General features: G+C 48.3%; 1 protein-coding gene across 3 annotated transcripts in view; it reads right to left on the bottom strand.

Annotated features, from left to right (window-relative positions):
- FRS2 (fibroblast growth factor receptor substrate 2) overlaps positions 1-16,993 on the bottom strand; it is a 320,399-nt gene that overhangs the window by 169,841 nt on the left and 133,565 nt on the right. For all 3 annotated transcript variants that reach the window (XM_086918017.1, XM_086918018.1, XM_086918019.1), the window contains one exon: positions 14,827-14,984. The gene's annotated coding sequence lies outside the window, so the exon portion shown is untranslated. The remainder of the gene's footprint in view (positions 1-14,826; positions 14,985-16,993) is intronic.

Raw genomic sequence — 16,993 nt, 5'->3', positions numbered from 1 at the left:
AAATCCGGAACAGGTTGGAGAGATTCCCCTGTGCTGAGTCTATTAGGTCTTCAGATCCCACAGAGAGGCCAGAATATGCCATGGAGCATGCAGGAGTCTATCAGAACCAGCAGCATCAGAGTCGGTCGCCCCAAAATCCTGGACTGAGGTACGAATGCCCCGCACTCTCCGCTCTGCAGGGTAAGCACAGAACTGTACAAGAATGGCTCTGATGAAAAGGGAGTGTCTGAAAAGGAGTCTGGTGTGATTTCAGCACGTTGTTAGTGAACTGCAGCTAGTGCAAAAGATTTGTCGTAGTTTGGAGATGGGTGAAAACTGCCTGGGCAAGCCTGCCTTCAACAGCCAATCCTCGATTTAGGGGGGAAGACTGGGACCCGTCACCTCTGCAGCTGTGCTGCAACCACCACCATCACATTTGTTAACACACAAGGGACACTGGTGAGGCCAAAAGGAAAGTACAGCGAACTGGAAATGCTCCTGGCTTACCAGAATCTGTAGGTAATGTTGGAGGGCCTGCAGGTTGGGGATGTGGAAATGTGTGTCCTGGACGTTCAACGCTACCATCCAGTCTCCGGGATCCAGGGCAGACGGAACCTGAGCTAGGTTGAACATCTTGAATTTCTCTTTCCATAGAGAGGCATTGAGAGGATGAAGATCTAAGATAGGATCCTTCCTTTCTCGCCTCTGGAAAGTAGGTGGGATTAACAACCAAGTCCTACTTCGGTTGCTGGCACCCTCTCAATGGCTCCTTTAGCCAGGAGTGTCTTCACTTCCTCACACAGCAAGAAAAGATGGTCCTCAGTCTAAGGATGGTCGCAAGGTGAGCAGGGTTTCGAGAAACAGCAGGGCATAACCCCACTGCACAATTTGGGCAACCTACTTGGTGTGCTGCATTGAGGACCCATTAAAGAGTTTATGAGGTTGAGGAAGCCGGAGGACTGGGCAGTATGCTGGCTTTGGGTTACACATCACGGGTCACAAACTGACTGAGGAGTCTGCTGGCCTGCGACAGAAGGTTGAAATTTTGAACGCACATGGGAGCCCCAACCGTGGCCATGGAAGGGGCAAAGGAAAGATTGTTGCTGTTGTTGGAAACCCAAGGAGAGGCCTAGGGATTTGGCAGTGACTCAGCTCTCATGTCGCTCAAGCCCAGTGTCTTCTTTATCATCCTATAGGCGGGAACCATCTAAGGGCATGTCTATCACCCTTGACCTCAGTCAGGCGTGGTAGTGAAGATGCACGGTTGAGACCATGGCCCTGGCTATTAACTCTGTGGTATCCAGTCCGCACAGAATGGTGAACTTGACTGCATCACAGCCATCTAGCAGTGCCTGGTTCAAGATGGCCCAGTCCTCTTCTGAAAAGATTAACAGCATCTGCGCAACCAAGCCGACAAAGGTGTGAGAACATCAGCCCAAGAGCCATGCAGTGTTCACTGACAGCAATGAGAGAATCAAGGAAGAAAAGATCCTCTACCCAAAGGCATCAAGCATCTTTGATTTCCTATCTGCCAGAGAGGTGGGGAATGTGCGGGGTTAAATCTGGCTGCAGAGGGCTGCACCACCAGGCTCTCACGGGGGTTTAGTTCAGGCCCCCCATGAGAACATCGCTGAGGCACTCATTAAAGGAGAGCAGGGGCTCCGCAGATCATACTCTCAATTGAAGCACCTCCATCAAGAAGCTGGTCTTGATCACAAAGAAGGGCTGCTGCAGGTCAAGGATCTCCGCAGCCTTATGCCTCATCACAGAAGATGTTCCTTCCTCTACGACACAGCTGGGAGGAGAAACCAGGCCTGATTAAGTTGAGGTGTCCAGTCCACTGGCAATGCCCAGCTCCTCATACCAGTTTTTCTCTTAGTAGGAATCTTCCTGAAGGGGCCCAGAGCCCTCGATATAATCATTACTCGCTGGAAAAGTGGGTCTGTCGATGGGTGCCAAATCTAAGGCTGGCTGATGCAGTCCGGCTGGCAACTGTATCTACGTCAAGCGTCGCTATCTAGGAGAGGGTGACTGGGTCCTTTTCAAGTGGTGTCAGGAACAAGGACTGGCAAAGGTATTGGTGTTGGTTCGCATACGGGAGCAGATCCGGGAGAGACCGGCTGGAGTCATGGGCAGCACCATGGGTGATAAACCAGCAGAGTCACCCCTGGTTCCCTCTGGCCTCAAGGAGCACCAGAGGGAGCCGTTGGCCCAAAGATGAAGTACATACAGTCGTAGGCAGGGGTCTCTCCTACTCCGTGAAACTCAGGAAGTGTGGCGGAGACCCAGCCGCCCGCTCCACCCATGGAGTGCAGGAGCGGTGCATGGAAGCACAGCGTTTACTGGGGGAAGCCAAAGAACGCTTCGACTTTCTTTTCCTTCTTGTGCTTCTTTGACTTACTTGATTAAGAAGACTACTTGTAGTGGCATGACAAAGGTCAGCGGGATCGCCTCAGAGAAGGAGTCATAGATCTTTCTTGGGATCGAAGTGAGATCAGTGTGGGGCCTTTTTCTGCAGCACCACCAGGAGCTACATTCCCTGCTTGTGAATTGCATTGCGGTGCATCTACTCGAAGGTCGTGCAGGCCTCTGTCATGGAAACAGACATTTGTTGAACGTTTCTCACACAATTTAAATCCCATGGGTTTGTTAGGGGACATGTCCCTTGCACACTGGGAGTAACGCTCAAAAGATTCAACAAAAGTGTTGAAAAAAGGTGATTAAAAAATGACCCAATCGGGTTCTGGATCCATACTGTTGGCATGAAAAGAAAGGAACTGTTATCAGCGTGTCATGGTGGCACCTATACAGGCACAGAACGCGTCACTTCGGCTGCGGATGATGTTGACACGAAGCTGCTCGACGCCACCTACTGGGGGGCAGAGGTACTCAAGATTTTACTGATCCAGTCTGGCACCTGGGGAATATTCCAAGGTGAGGAATCTGTAGTTAGATGTCCAACAGAAACGTTTCAATTTCTGTTGGTGTTTTAAGTGCATATCAATCAATCAGCATTCAGGAGGCTGCTTCTCACTAATGTGTGGCAGATATTGAGGCTCAGTAGGATCCAGTGAGAGCTGGTTCTTTTATGCACCGCTTCTCTTTTCTCCTATGAACCCAACTAAGGGCTACAATTAAGGTAGAAAATGAGTCTTCTTTCGGTCCAGCCAATGTAGTCTCTCGTACTTCTTATGAGGTGGAGCAAGAACAATGTTTGGCAAAAAGAATGCACGAGTCCAAATAAACAGCTTATCTGGATAGAAATAGGCATATTGAGGATTAGCAGAGAGAGCCTGAAGTTTGCTAATCTTTCAAGCCAATGTTGTGGCAACCAAGAAGATTTGTCTTGAGATTGAGCAACCGGAGAGGACAGCTATGCATAGGTGTAAACTGAGAACATATGAGAAAGATCAAAACTAAATTCAAGGCCCACTAAGGCTGGTGAAGGGGGAAGCAAATATTGTAGCCTTTTAAGGAAACGCATCACCACTAGTGATTTAAAGAAAGAAGGCTGGTCCGAACAAAGTAAAAAGTCCAAAATACCAGACAAGTACCCTTTAAAATTGCTTTAGGGAAAGCCTTGCTGGGCTAGGGACAACACAAACAACAAAACCTCGAACGATGTGGCATGAAATGGTCCAATTGATTTGATCATGCACTAGGCTACAAACTTGTCCCATTGGAAAGTGTATACAGATATGGTGGAGGGGTGCCTGGCTGGCAGGATCACGTCCACGACCTTGGGAGAGAGGCCCAAAGCATTCAACTGTCACCACACAATCTCCAAGCATGGAGGTGGAGGGTTCACTGAAACAAGTGAAGGAGTCTACCCTGCTACTGCGATAGGAGATCCTCCAAAACAGACAGCCAGATCAGAGGATAGATGCTTATACCCAGGGGTTCAGGTTACCATACTCTCAGTGCCCAATTTGGGATCACTAGGATGACTTGATAACAATTGTTCCTAATCTTCTTCAGAACTAGGGGCCGGAAGGTATTCAGAAGTCCTGCATCTCCAAGCGAGAGCCACTTTGGAAACTCCAATGGGCGGAAATTGTGACATTATGCACTCTCTGCAGTGGCGAACTGATCGAGCCATGGTAGTCCTCAACAGAAGAGACCATGTGCCACTTAAGGGTGCAACCACCATTTGTGACCCATTAGGAATCAACAAGTGAGTTAATCCGCCCTTGAGTTAAAAGATCCCAACATGTGCTGCACCACCAGTAAACTACCCAGGCGTTCCAGCTACATCCAGAGCGTAGGGCCTTCTGACACAGGCACCATGACCCCACTCTGCACAGCTTGTTGCTGTACCACATGGCATTGGTATTGTCCTCAAACACGAGAACCAACTGCACTTTGGTGGATGGCAGGAAGGCTTTCAACACTATCCAGGTGACTCCAGGTTGATGTGGAGCCGAGCTCCACCAGAAGCCTCAGATCTCCACCGCTCCAAGATGGCTGCCCGATCCCTATAGCAATGGATCAGTTTCCCACTGTCCGCTCTAGTCGGAGTGGTAAGAGTTGTCTATCACTGACTAAGTGGAAGTCCAACACCTACACTGTAAATCATTTGCAGGCTCCTCTAAAATCTGAAATTGTTTGGAGAGGTCCCTGTGGTGCTGTTGCAAATAGGACTTCAGATCCCACTGCATAGCCAGCATACGTCACCTGGAGTGCTTGACTACCAGCATGATCCAGCTCCAAGGCTGAAGCATTGGAATCAGAGCTTGAACGTCCTGGACTCACCGTTTGAAGGCATATGTGCGAAGCTGCACAGTGACCAGAATGACTAAGTTTAAAGGGAGTATCTGAGCAGGAATCCCCAACGATGTTAGGAGGTCTGACGGAGTGTGGAGGTGGTTGATGGCTGTGTGGGGCAAGCCCACCTTTGGTAGCCAATCGTCGAGGTAAGGGATGAATGGGACCGCAAAGAGATCTGAAGATCTGCTGCGACAACCAACATCATTCTCATGAACACCCAAAAGGCAATGGTGATGTCATAAGTGATCACAGTAAAATGAAAATGCTCCTTGCCCACTATGAACAGATAGAGCCTGTGGGCCTGCAGGAGAGGGATGTGAAAATAAGCACTCCGCAGGTTTAACGCTACCATCCCGGGTCAAAGGCGGGGCAATTTTGAGAGGGTGAAGGTCTAGAACAGAGAGAGTGAAGGTCTAGAACAGGGAGGGTAAAGGCCTCCATCCTTTAGCACCTGAAAAAAGCGGGAATAATAACTGCGACCTATTTCTGGTAAACAGCATCCTCTCTATAGCTACCTTGGCCAAAAGAGTGTGCACTTCCTGTCGTACAAGGAGACAGTCCTCCATCAACCTTTTTAGGGATGGTTGTAAAGGCGGCAGGGTTTTCAAGAATAGAAGCTTGTAACCCTGTTGAACAATCTGTAAAACCCACTTGTCCAAAGTGATGTCCTACCACCCTGCAGAAAGTGCAGAAACCTGCTACTAACAGGGTGGATGTATGCCACGTAAGACACTATAAAGAGGCTAAGAGCGTGCAGAAGAACATATTTCCTCCCATGTGATAGAAAATGAATATGCTACTTACCAGTATGCATCTGTTCTTGGCATGTAGGGCTGCTAACATTCATATCTTTGCATTAGATCGCCACCTAGTGTTGGGTCCGGATGATCGCACATTGTTGTCCTGGAAGAGTCTTCGAAGTATCCTGAGATGGGTGGCTCCTCCCCTGGACTACAGTGCGCATGGGCATCGGCTCCATCCCCAGATTGTTTTTCGCCATTGTGGCAGAGGATGGAGTGGCAAGTGTAAAGGATGTCCATGCTAATGATTGAATACAATAGTATATCTGCAGCTGCGACAGGCACCGGGGAGGAGGGTGGGCGATATGAATGTTAGCAGCCCTACATGCCAAGAACAGATGCATACTGGTAAGTAGCATATTCAGTTCGAGGCATGTGGGCTGCTAAATTCATATCTTTGCATAGAATACATAGCAGTCCCTCCATCAGCGGCGGTTGCCCGTGCCAGCTGCAGAAACCTGAAAAAGTGTCTTGAGAACAGCCTGCCCTACAGCCGCTTGCTGTTTGGAATGTACATCAACACAGTAGTGTTTTGTAAAGGTATGTGGTGTAACCCACGTGGCTGCTCTGCAAATATCCTCTAGAGGAATGTTTCCAAGGAAAGCCATGGATGCCCCCAACTTGCGTGTGGAGTGTGCCTTTGGGGGTATTGTTAAAGTGCGCTTGGCTTTATGATAACAGATTTGGATGCACTTAACAATCCATCTGGCTATTCCTGCTTTGGAAATTGGGTTGCCTTTGTGTTGTGGTGAGAAGGCAACAAAGAGTTGTTTTGTCTTCCTAAAGTGTTGTGTCCTGTCTATGTAGTACATCAATGCCCTCCGTACGTCTAAGGTATGGAGCATCCTCTCCGCCACTGTTTGTGGGTTTTGGAAGAATGCAGGCAAATCGATAGTTTGGTTGAGATGAAAGTGTGACACCACCTTTGGAAGGAATTTGGGGTTAGTACGTAGTACCACCCTATTTGGATGAATCTGGATGAAAGGCTCTTGTATCGTGAGTGCTTGCAACTCACTTACGCGTCTTAGTGACGTAATGGCAATTAGGAAAGCAACTTTCCACGTTAGGAATTGCAGTTCGCACGAGTGCATTGGCTCAAACGGTGGTCCCATCAGCCTGGTGAGGACCACATTGAGGTTCCACACGGGAGCTGGCGGTGTTCTTGGGGGAATGACTCGTTTCAGGCCTTCAAGAAACGCTTTAATGGCAGGCACCCTGAAGACTGAGAGATGCTGCCTATTCTGAAGGTAAGCTGCGATGGCGGATAGATGTATCCGAATAGAAGTGTACGCTAGTTTGCACTTGTAAAGGTGTAACAGATAGCAAATGATGTTAGGGATAGACGCATCTAGCGGGTTTATGTCATTGTTTGCACAGTAAATGACAAAACGCTTCCATTTTGCGGCATAGCATGCTCTGGTTGACGGCTTCCTCGCCTCCTTGATGATGTTCATGCATTCAGGAGGTAGGTTCAGGTATCCAAACTCTAAGACTTCAGGAGCCAGATCGCTAGGTTGAGCTGTTGCGGATCTGGATGCTGAATTTCTCCATGGTTCTGCGTCAGAAGTCTGGGCGTGAGGCGCAGTCTTTGATGCGGGACCACTGAGAGCTCGAGGAACGTGGTGTACCATGCTTGGCGCGCCCACGTTGGAGCAACTAGGATGAGTGTCATGGAGTGTTGCCGTAGTTTCCTCGCCACCAGTGGTATCAGGGGTGTCGGGGGAAAAGCGTAAGCAAATTTGCCTGACCAGTTCATCCATATCGCATTGCCCTGCGATTGGGGGTGTGGGAACCTGGCGGCGAAGCTTTGGCATTTTGCGTTCTCCCTTGTGGCGAACAGGTCTATGTCTGGACGCCCCCACCTTTGGAAGTACGGCTGGAGTACCGATGGATGTATCTCCCACTCGTGCATTTGATGACTGTATCTGCTGAGCAGATCCGCCATCTGATTGTCCTTCCCCGGGAGGTGTTCTGCCATGAGGAAGATGTTCCTCTGAATGGCCCACTTCCACATGCTCTGAGCCAGGTGAGACAGCTGTGGTGAGTGGGTGCCCCCCTGTTTTTGGATGTAGTACATCGCGGTCATGTTGTCCGTCCGGACTAACACCACTTTGTTGCACAGATGTACAATGAAGGACTTGAGCGCCATGAAGATCGCCATCAGTTCTAGATAGTTGATGTGCATCTTCTGTTGCTGCGTCGTCCATAGTCCCTGCACTGTGTAAGTGAGCAGGTGTGCTCCCCATCCCTGGAGAGATGCGTCCGTTGTCAGGATAACCTGTGGCACTGGCTCCTGGAACAGTCGGCCCTTGCAAAGGTTGTGTGGAGTCCACCAATGCAGAGAGTTGTATGCCCGACTGGTAACCAACACTAGGTCTGTTAATTGTCCCTGAGCCTGTGTCCACTGATTTGCTAAGCACTCCTGGAGCGGGCGCATATGCAACCGTGCGTGAGGGACTATGAAGATGCAGGAGGCCATCATGCCTATCAACTGCATGAACACTCTTGCTGGAAGCGAGTGTCCCGGTCTGAACTTCTGGATTAAGGACTGCATGCCGTCTATCCTGACCTGGTTTGGTTGTGCCGAGGCCGTCAGGGTGTTGATTGTCGCACCCAGAAACTGCCGGACGTGTGCCGGCTGAAGGTGTGACTTCGGGTAATTCAACGAGAAACCCAGGTCGTGAAGGAGGTGAATGGTAGTCGACATGTCCGCGGCGCACTGCTGTTCCGATCTGGCTTGAACGAGCCAGTCGTCGAGGTAGGGGTAGACATGGATGTTCTGCCTCCTGAGGTGCGCTGCTACAGTCGCCAGACACTTGGTAAAGACCCTTGGGGCAGTTGTGACTCCGAAGGGTAGGACTTTGAACTGATAATGCGTGCCCTGGATAGTGAACCTGAGGTACTTTCTGTGGGACGGATGTAACGGGATGTGGAAATAAGCATCCTTGAGATCCAAGGTTGCTAAGAAGTCTCCTTTGTTTAACATAGGAAGAATCTGTTGCAGTGTGAGCATGTGGAAATGCTCTGACAGTATGTACAGATTGAGGGGACGGAGATCCAGAATTGGCCGTAGAGATCCATCCTTTTTCGGAATGAGGAAGTACAGAGAATAAACCCCTGTGCCTTCCTCCCCCACTGGCACGAGCTCGATTGCCCCTTTTTGCAGCATCACCAACACTTCCTGCTGCAATAAGTGCAAGTGCTCTGCGGACATAGGCCTTTGCCTTGGTGGAATGTTGGGTGGAGTGGACTTTAACTCTAGACAATAACCGTACTGGATTAGCTGTCGCACCCACCTGTCTGTGGTGATGTTGGTCCAGACGGGCAGGAACTGTTGTATTCTCCCCCCGACAGGTGTTAAATGGTCGGGGGGCAGTGACAGAGAGTCACTGGTTGCTTGGGGCAGAGGAGCGTGAATTGTTGCCTCCTTTGCCACGTCCTTTGTTGCTGTTTCCCCTGTAGCCCCTCTTGTTTTGTTTGGGGTACGAGGACTGTGCTCCACCTCTAGGGAACTGTGACTGTTGACCCATCTGTCCTCTGGTGACTCCACGGGCACCTGAGCGACGAAAATTATTGCCCCGAAACTGCTGAGATTGTAGGGCCCCCATCGATTTAGCAGTTTCAGTGTCCTTTTTAATCTTTTCCAGGGTGGTGTCAACATCTGGACCAAACAGTCTATCCGGATTGACTGGTTGATTAAGTATGGTTGTTTGAATGTCAGGTTTGAACCCCGATATGCGGAGCCAAGCCTGTCTTCTGAGCATGACACTGGTGTTAACGGCCCTAGCGGCTGTGTCCGCGACATCAAGTGCGCACTTTATGGCCGCGTTGGAGATCAGTTGTCCCTCTTGTATAATCATTTTGGTGCCTTCTTGAAACTGCGGAGGCAGGTGTTCTACAATCTGCTCTAGTGTGTCGTAATGTGATCTATCATAACGTGCCAGTAGTGCCTGTGTATTTGCAATACGCCAGAAATTGGCAGCCTGTGCAGCCACTCTTTTGCCTCCTGCCTCTAGCACTTTGGACTCCTTATCCGGGGGAGGAGCTTCACCCGTTGTTTGGGAGTTGGCCCTCTTGCGTGCGTTTGCTACCACCAAGGAGTCAAGCGGCAACTGTCCTCGAATGTATGCAGGGTCTGCAGGCGCTGGTCTGTACTTTTTTTCAATACGTGGGTTGACCACCCTCGCCCTGGTAGGCTCTTTAAAGATGTCCGCAGCGTGCTTGAGGACCCCTTTGAGCATAGGCAGTGTCTTTACATTTCTTTCCGAAACTGAAAACGTGTCGAATAGAAAGTCTTCCTCAACTGGGTCAGCATGCATGTCCACATCATGATTAGCAGCTGCCCTCTCAATTAGTGCATGAAAACCTGCAGAATCCTCCGTAGGGGATGCACGTGTACTGAAGGACTGTGGGTCTTGCCCCACATCTTGGTTGCCTTGGTCCCCAATGCCATAATAAGAATCTGGCTGTGCATCAGGTTCATTTACTGGGAATGTGTATTGTTCATCTTCACCATAGTCCCCACTGTCAGAGTGGTCTGGAGACGGTGTTGGGCTCCTTCCCAGAGGAGGCAGAATAGGTTCCATGAGGACAGAGGCGTCCTGTGGAAACTTCTTCTTCTTTAGGGGAATGACGTAGGATTCCACCGGCTGCGAAGTGATCTTCCTTTTATAAAGGGTTAACTTCCCCGTGTCCGCGTCTATAAAACACTCCGAATCCTCTTCAGGGTCGAGCACTTGACCCGAAGATGTCCCCGCCGTAGAAGAATCCGACTTCTTTGGCGTCGATTTCGAGGAAAAGGCCTTTGGCACCACTTTTGGCGGTAGAAGGAAGAGGAGCTTGCTTGCCGGCTTGACCGGGACATCTGCCGCCTTCTGCGTCGATGGCGTTGGCGTCGACGAGGAAAAAACCTTGTCCTTAATTCTTTGTAGTGAAGCAGCCACGAGAGATGCGTCGGTGACCGATGTCTTTGGCACCGACGAGGTGGCCTTGCCTTCGGATGCGACGTTCCGTTGGTCTTTTGGAGGGATGGACGGCGCCGACCCCGAGTCCCTGGAGCGATGCGCAGATGTCCCCGTTGGAGCCGGTGCTGTGTCGGTTGCTTTAGCAGGCTTCGCCGGCGCCGGCGCGCTTGTCTTGTGCGTGCCACCCTTCTTAGAGGATCTCTCCTCCGGCGCCGATTTCGACCCTGTGGAATCGCTGTGTTTCTTCGACTTCTGCGGACCGGAGGTCGACGGAGTCGATGAGGCCGCCGGTTTATTTGTTTTTGCCGTTGCGACCGCCATCTTAGGGACGTTCGAGTCCTTAACTTTCGGTTTCGGTTTCGGGTCGGCCATTTTAGGTGCAGTCGAGACCGTTGCTTTCAGTTTCGGTTTCGAAACCCTAGGCGCAGCAAGTATGTCCGTGGCCGGGCCGACAGGCGGGGCCGTGGCTTGCGCTACAGGGTCTTGGGTAAGGCTTACAGGCGATCCCGCGACCCCCTCCTGATGTTCTTCAACTTCGGGGCATAGCTCGTCCCCTGAGCTATCTTCCTCGGCCCCATAAACCATCACGTCGTCCCCTACCTCGTCGACGTATTCAAGGCCCTGACCCACGACTCCGTCGTCGTCATATTCCGGATCGGCCTCGACCTCCGTCTCAGGCGGGGAGATTTGAAGATGATGGCTCTGGTCCTCCTCTTCTTGGTCGCCGAAGATGTTATCTGGATCCGGGGCCGCCTGTTTGGCCACAAGGCGCACCGCGCGCCGAATCGTGAGAGTTTTCTTCGACCTGAACTTCGCACAGGCCCGGCAACTTCCTTCGTCATGGTCTGGCGAAAGGCACTTATTACAGACCGGGTGTACATCTATATGTGGGTATTTGGACCCACAGAGCGGACAGAGTTTAAACGGACTCCGCTCCATGTTGGGAACTTGGTGTCGAGTCGCGATGAGAAGGCCTCGATGTCCGAAGAGTTGTAAGAAACTCCGGTGATTCCGGCTCCGAGAGACGGAAGAAACTCGAGACCGTACGCAAACAATACCGACGTAAAGAACCCAAAGCCTTTTGGCCGTAAAAAATGATGTTTATTCGGTTCCGACGGAGAGACGTCGAGACCGCATCCGAACCCAATGGCGGAAAAAAACAATCTGGGGATGGAGCCGATGCCCATGCGCACTGTAGTCCAGGGGAGGAGCCACCCATCTCAGGATACTTCGAAGACTCTTCCAGGACAACAATGTGCGATCATCCGGACCCAACACTAGGTGGCGATCTAATGCAAAGATATGAATTTAGCAGCCCACATGCCTCGAACATAGTATTGTTATCAGAGGGATTGCCTGGATTGGAAGGATTCAGCATCGCTGGGTATGGCCTCAGGCGGGGTCCTCACGGCGTAGTCTTGGAGTCTGACAGTACTACGAGTCAGCTTTTGGTGAAGTTGGTATCTGTGTTGGTGGACAGCAATCTGGTGTAAAGTGTGGCACCGGGAGTGGACCCGGTATCGAATTTGCTACCGATGCGTGCGCAAATTCATAGGGACCAAGCTCTGAAGTAAGTAAAATTAAAAAAATGCTTCGAAAGTTTGAGAAAAAAAAGTGGTCAAAATGCCCTGGGTAGCTTCGCATCAGTGTTGACAGGTGCCTAAGGAAAGGACCTGATGTCAGCACACATGGGTGGCACGTATTTGGCCCGCACACGTCATATCCAGTGTGGACGTAGTCAATGCGGAGTTGCATGTGCCACATCCCAGCATGGAGGGGTATTGCTTAAAAGTTTTCCGGATTCAGTCTGACGCCTGGGGAATATCCGAAGGGTCACGATTGTGAATGTAGTATAATACCTATTTTTAACCACCTATCAACAGAAGTTATAGTAAAATATTTACAAAAAATTACATTAAAATAGATTTAATTGGGGGAGGGGGGGGGGGAGCTACGCTAGCAAACAAGATGGCTGCTTAGGCTCCCTCCGTATCCTGCCAGATGATCCTGTCGATAATCCTGTTTTTACGCCAGACCTCCGTGTAGATGAACCGATCCATGCTCCGATGGTGCAATCCCGAAAATGTAATCGGCTTGCTTGACAAAGTTGTGTCGAGTTGAAGTTTGCGGCCTAGTCCAGCAGGAGAGCTGGGGCCTCGAGTTTTGACCCAGCCGGATTGCAGTTGAACAACATCGGCCGTGAGAATCAAGCAGGGTCCGGTCTACCGCAGTGGAGGTCTTTTTTTGCCCGATTTTGATGGCAGTCATTCTGATTGACTAGCACCGAGGGAGGAGTGACGTGACACGACAGTGGCTGTGGGTGGAGGTCCCTGTCCCGTGGACCAGGTTTGCCACTGCCATAGCTCGGTGGGTCGGGGTCTTCACTCGCGGCAGCGGAGTGCAGATTGCTGCCTCAGAAACCGACCAGTCACCCTACGATGTTGTCCGTTCCGCTCCTGTCTGTTCCCCCGGAGAAACCGGGCTTTCTAAGGGAGGTGAATATGATCTGTACTGAGCGAAGAGAAATGGACCGGACGGAGCGTGAGCCGTCGCTGAAGACAGTATTGGCAGCCTTCGGGGCATTTCATTTACATATGGATGCATTGATTCACAAAATGATTACGGGCCTATCTGAGAAGGAGTGTGTGGAACCGGACCCTGCTCTACTGCAGGTACTGCTGCCGGCTAAGATTTACACGACAACCATTTTGATTCTTGACAAGGACCCCGTGCAACAAGAGGCGCCGAATCCCTCGGTCGGTACATTGGAGAATCCTGAACCCGGTGTTTCAAACGTATTACTACGCCTACCATCATTGCTGACTTTGGGAGAATCGATTGGCGTTCCCTTCCCGGAGACTTATGTTGGTGATTGTTCTTGGACTTCTGTTTTATCGTTTCCCTCTTTGCTGACTGTACGATTGTGGAGAAAACAACATTGGGACTATCCGTCCATGAGGGAGAGTTTCTGTGCTGATGGATTTCTTGAGAATTACTGTCTTTGATTTGTTTTGGACTGAATTTTTTCGGACTCTTTCTGCACTTTGATTCTCCTGTAGAAGTAGTGGTTCTACCGGGAGGGGTTCGCATGATGGTTCGGAAGGGCCAAGACTGAGATCGATTGACCCGGGTTGGTACTATGGCCTTAATAAATGTGGGATTCGTAACTGTTGGTCTAACGGGAGGCTGGGCGGTGTATCATGGCTCCCCTTAATTTACTTTTTCTGTGATCTTTGATAAAATTGTATATTCATCATAGGGGTGCCTGTCTCTGGCGGATGGATGGAGATCGGGAGCCCCTACGGAAATGCCCTCCCCCAGGTTTTCTCTTTTCTATCTTTAGAACTTAGTTAGTTTGGGCGACAGGCACACTGCTAGTTGGGGTTAGGCGATAGCCATATGCAGGGGTGCAGGGTGGGGGGATGGGTTTATGGTTTTATTTTTGTTCTCGTTCTTATGGTTTTCTTTTCTTCAATCTTCTCTTTAGTCTTTCCCTTATTAGTAACATTGGCGAAATATCGTGATTTTGTTTAAATTCCAGTGTCTGGTTGCCATGCTTTTTCTACTATTCTGATTTTATGGGTGGGCGGACTCTGAGGGCCTGCACTTAAATTGTTTATTGATTGTAATGCTACCAATCCTGCTTAGATTTAATTTGTTCATCACAGGCATGAACTAGAAAATTTGTGATGTAATTAATCGGAACTTTCAAGCACAAAAAACTATTTATGCAAAAAAAAGGCATCATTAATAAATAGATACATTGCCTCCATATTAAAACAGACTACTGCAAGCAAAGCAACAATATCAATTGCTATGGAGCCAGATGAATAAAACTACTGGCCAAGAAATACAGTTTTATTGAAAAAACAAAAACATTTATGTCAAGGCTGCCAAACGGTATACAAATAGTTGATGATTAACGTAACAGTTTGCCTGCAGAGAGCAAGTTTCGATTCTGCTCTAATTTTTTGGGGGGAGAATTAAAAACAGTTTGTGTGCATAAAGTTGTTATTCAGTGCTATTCAAGTTACTACATTCTGCTCAAAGTTTACTGGTTTTCAGAAAAATAAAGTTACCCAATCTTAACATTGTACCTGGTGAACACATAAATGCACCTGAAGTAGTATGGGAAACTAGAGTATGTCAAAATTATTTTGCAATGCTAGAGACCTGGAGATCGATACCAGTTGTATCAATGTGGTACAGACATCTTTCAATTATCCTATAACAAAGCATGCAAGTGCTTACAGGCTAGGAAAGATGTCCTAAAGGAAGCATCACGTGGTAACCTACCCAGACTCCTATCTGCTCACCTTTACTTGGCTGACATCAGAGACTGCACCTCTACAGCCACAGGATCCACTTCTAGCAAGATATCCAAGTGCAGACAGAAGCTTGAGGATAAGCACAATGTAAGTAAGATAGATCCTTGAAACAACATTGAAACTTTGAAGGCAGCCTTTTACGATACCTGTCAAAGGAAAAAAAGAACTCAAATTAGTCATCGAAAACAAGCATCTATTTTTAAAACACTGCCCCTATAAGGCAGTGTTAAATTACCGTCAATTTTAGGGGGGGGGGACATATTTTGGTAAAAATCACAAGTGTGGATCGCATAAACTGACTCAATGTACAATTGTAAACTAAAGAGGACACAGCTAACAAAGTTTAAGAAACAATTTTACAAAACAATTTGTATCCTCGACACTAAATGGCTATGTTCCACCAGTCCAGTAAACTCCATCCCAAGGATGTTCTTGACTGCAAATTGGGTATGTGTATTAACTAGGTGTATAGTTATATTTTATGACGTTTCAAACTTAAACATGACTCGAATACAGCAGATCATGTACCAACTCGGGCAAATCCACCACAAATTAAAAGCAGTGGTACTGGCTTACACAAGTCTCGCCAATAATCGAATGTTAGGAGTGTAGCAAATTTACAACCAGTGGCCAGCTTATAGCTCAGATAAAATAAATTCCAAAGTATTACACCAATTTTGCAAATAAACCAGGGCTCACTAGTGGATAACTGGGTTAAATTCAATGCACTATGTACCATAAACAGAATTCCCTGAAATTATTGAAATCCTCCCAAGTGTGACCCACCAATAATCGGCTCAAGGGCCATCAGTGAGTCGCGACCCACAGTTTGGGCAACACTGCCTTACTGTATTCAACAGCAACTTTGCCAAGTATTTTTTTTTTACAAAGCAGAATTTTGCTACACTGGTGGAATCAGGCACTAGAAGCTCCACAGACTGCTTGCTGGAGAGGACTTTTTGTTGGATCTGGATACAAAATATATTTTGGATGGGAGGGGGAAGAAGGAAAGGGGAAAAATAGAGCACTATTGCAAAAGAAGAAACACCAAGTTGATTAGAAAACTATCAATCCCCTGAAACCATACGAAACAAAACAGGAACAAAAACACAAAATCAGAAATAATTTATCTTAAATGATCAGTCATACTTCACAACGACTTTGAAGCAAAGCGCGTTCTAAATGTTAAAGCGTGGAAAAATGGTACTGCGTGGGCAGCCTCCTAAGGCACCTCGGCAAGTTGCTGCATGCTGTAAACAAAGCACTTATTCAGGCTATTTTACCCTGCAGGTCAACTGCAGAAATACATTTAATTTAAGAATCTGGATTGACAGCAGGGAAATTGTATACAATGTATATAATAAATTACTTAGAGTGACTGCTTGTTTGACGAGTTGAATTTAAGCACAATTGGGGCTCAGTGAATCATGAATTTTGCTTGAAAAAGTTGCCATCGATTAACAAATAAGACACAGACATTAGTGAAAACCTGCAGGATGTCTAACTCGAAGCATTTTGGTCTCTTTTTCGTCCTTTAAGCTGGGGAGCTTTCGCGATGAAAGTGGTAGCCAGCTAACTGGGAGGATCGTCACAGGGCGATGTAAAAATTCTAACATTGCAAGGATTCTCCTGCAGATAGAAATATAGCAAATATGATGCAGTTCTCTTTACTGTGGCCCAGTTACTGTTGGTACAAAGACTATTCCCTATTGGCAACCTCTTGCTATTACTGCCACCGAGCAGAAATAAGAAACATCTATTAGCACTGAGAACCTGTTCTGCATACCCACGCACTGGTTCTCTGTGGCACAGACATAACCATAGCCATGTGAACACCACTGCCTAGTCCCACAGTATAAAAAAGCTTTGGCAAAGTCAACATGTCTTCTCAACTATTAAATGCGAGTGAAGAGCTGTTGGCTTCAACAGTGTTTTTAAAGTACTGTTTACAGAGAACAAAAGGAAAAAAAGTAAGGGAGGAAAGGCAAAACATCTCTCATAGTATCCCTAGACTGAACAATTAAAACAGTGTTTTCAATCTTTATAAACAGCATAGTTTATTTTTCAAATACTTTAAACTCAGGACCTGAACAGAATTTAAAAAGTATAAGGTAGTGTCAGAATAGAAAGGGAAATGCTTTCCAAAGCTTAAATT

Source organism: Lissotriton vulgaris, chromosome 1_1 (genome assembly GCF_964263255.1).
Source record: "Lissotriton vulgaris chromosome 1_1, aLisVul1.2, whole genome shotgun sequence".
Classification (NCBI taxonomy): Eukaryota; Metazoa; Chordata; class Amphibia; order Caudata; family Salamandridae; genus Lissotriton; species Lissotriton vulgaris.
The sequence above is the reverse complement of the archived record's forward strand: the minus strand, read 5'-3'. Positions and strand labels throughout refer to the sequence as shown.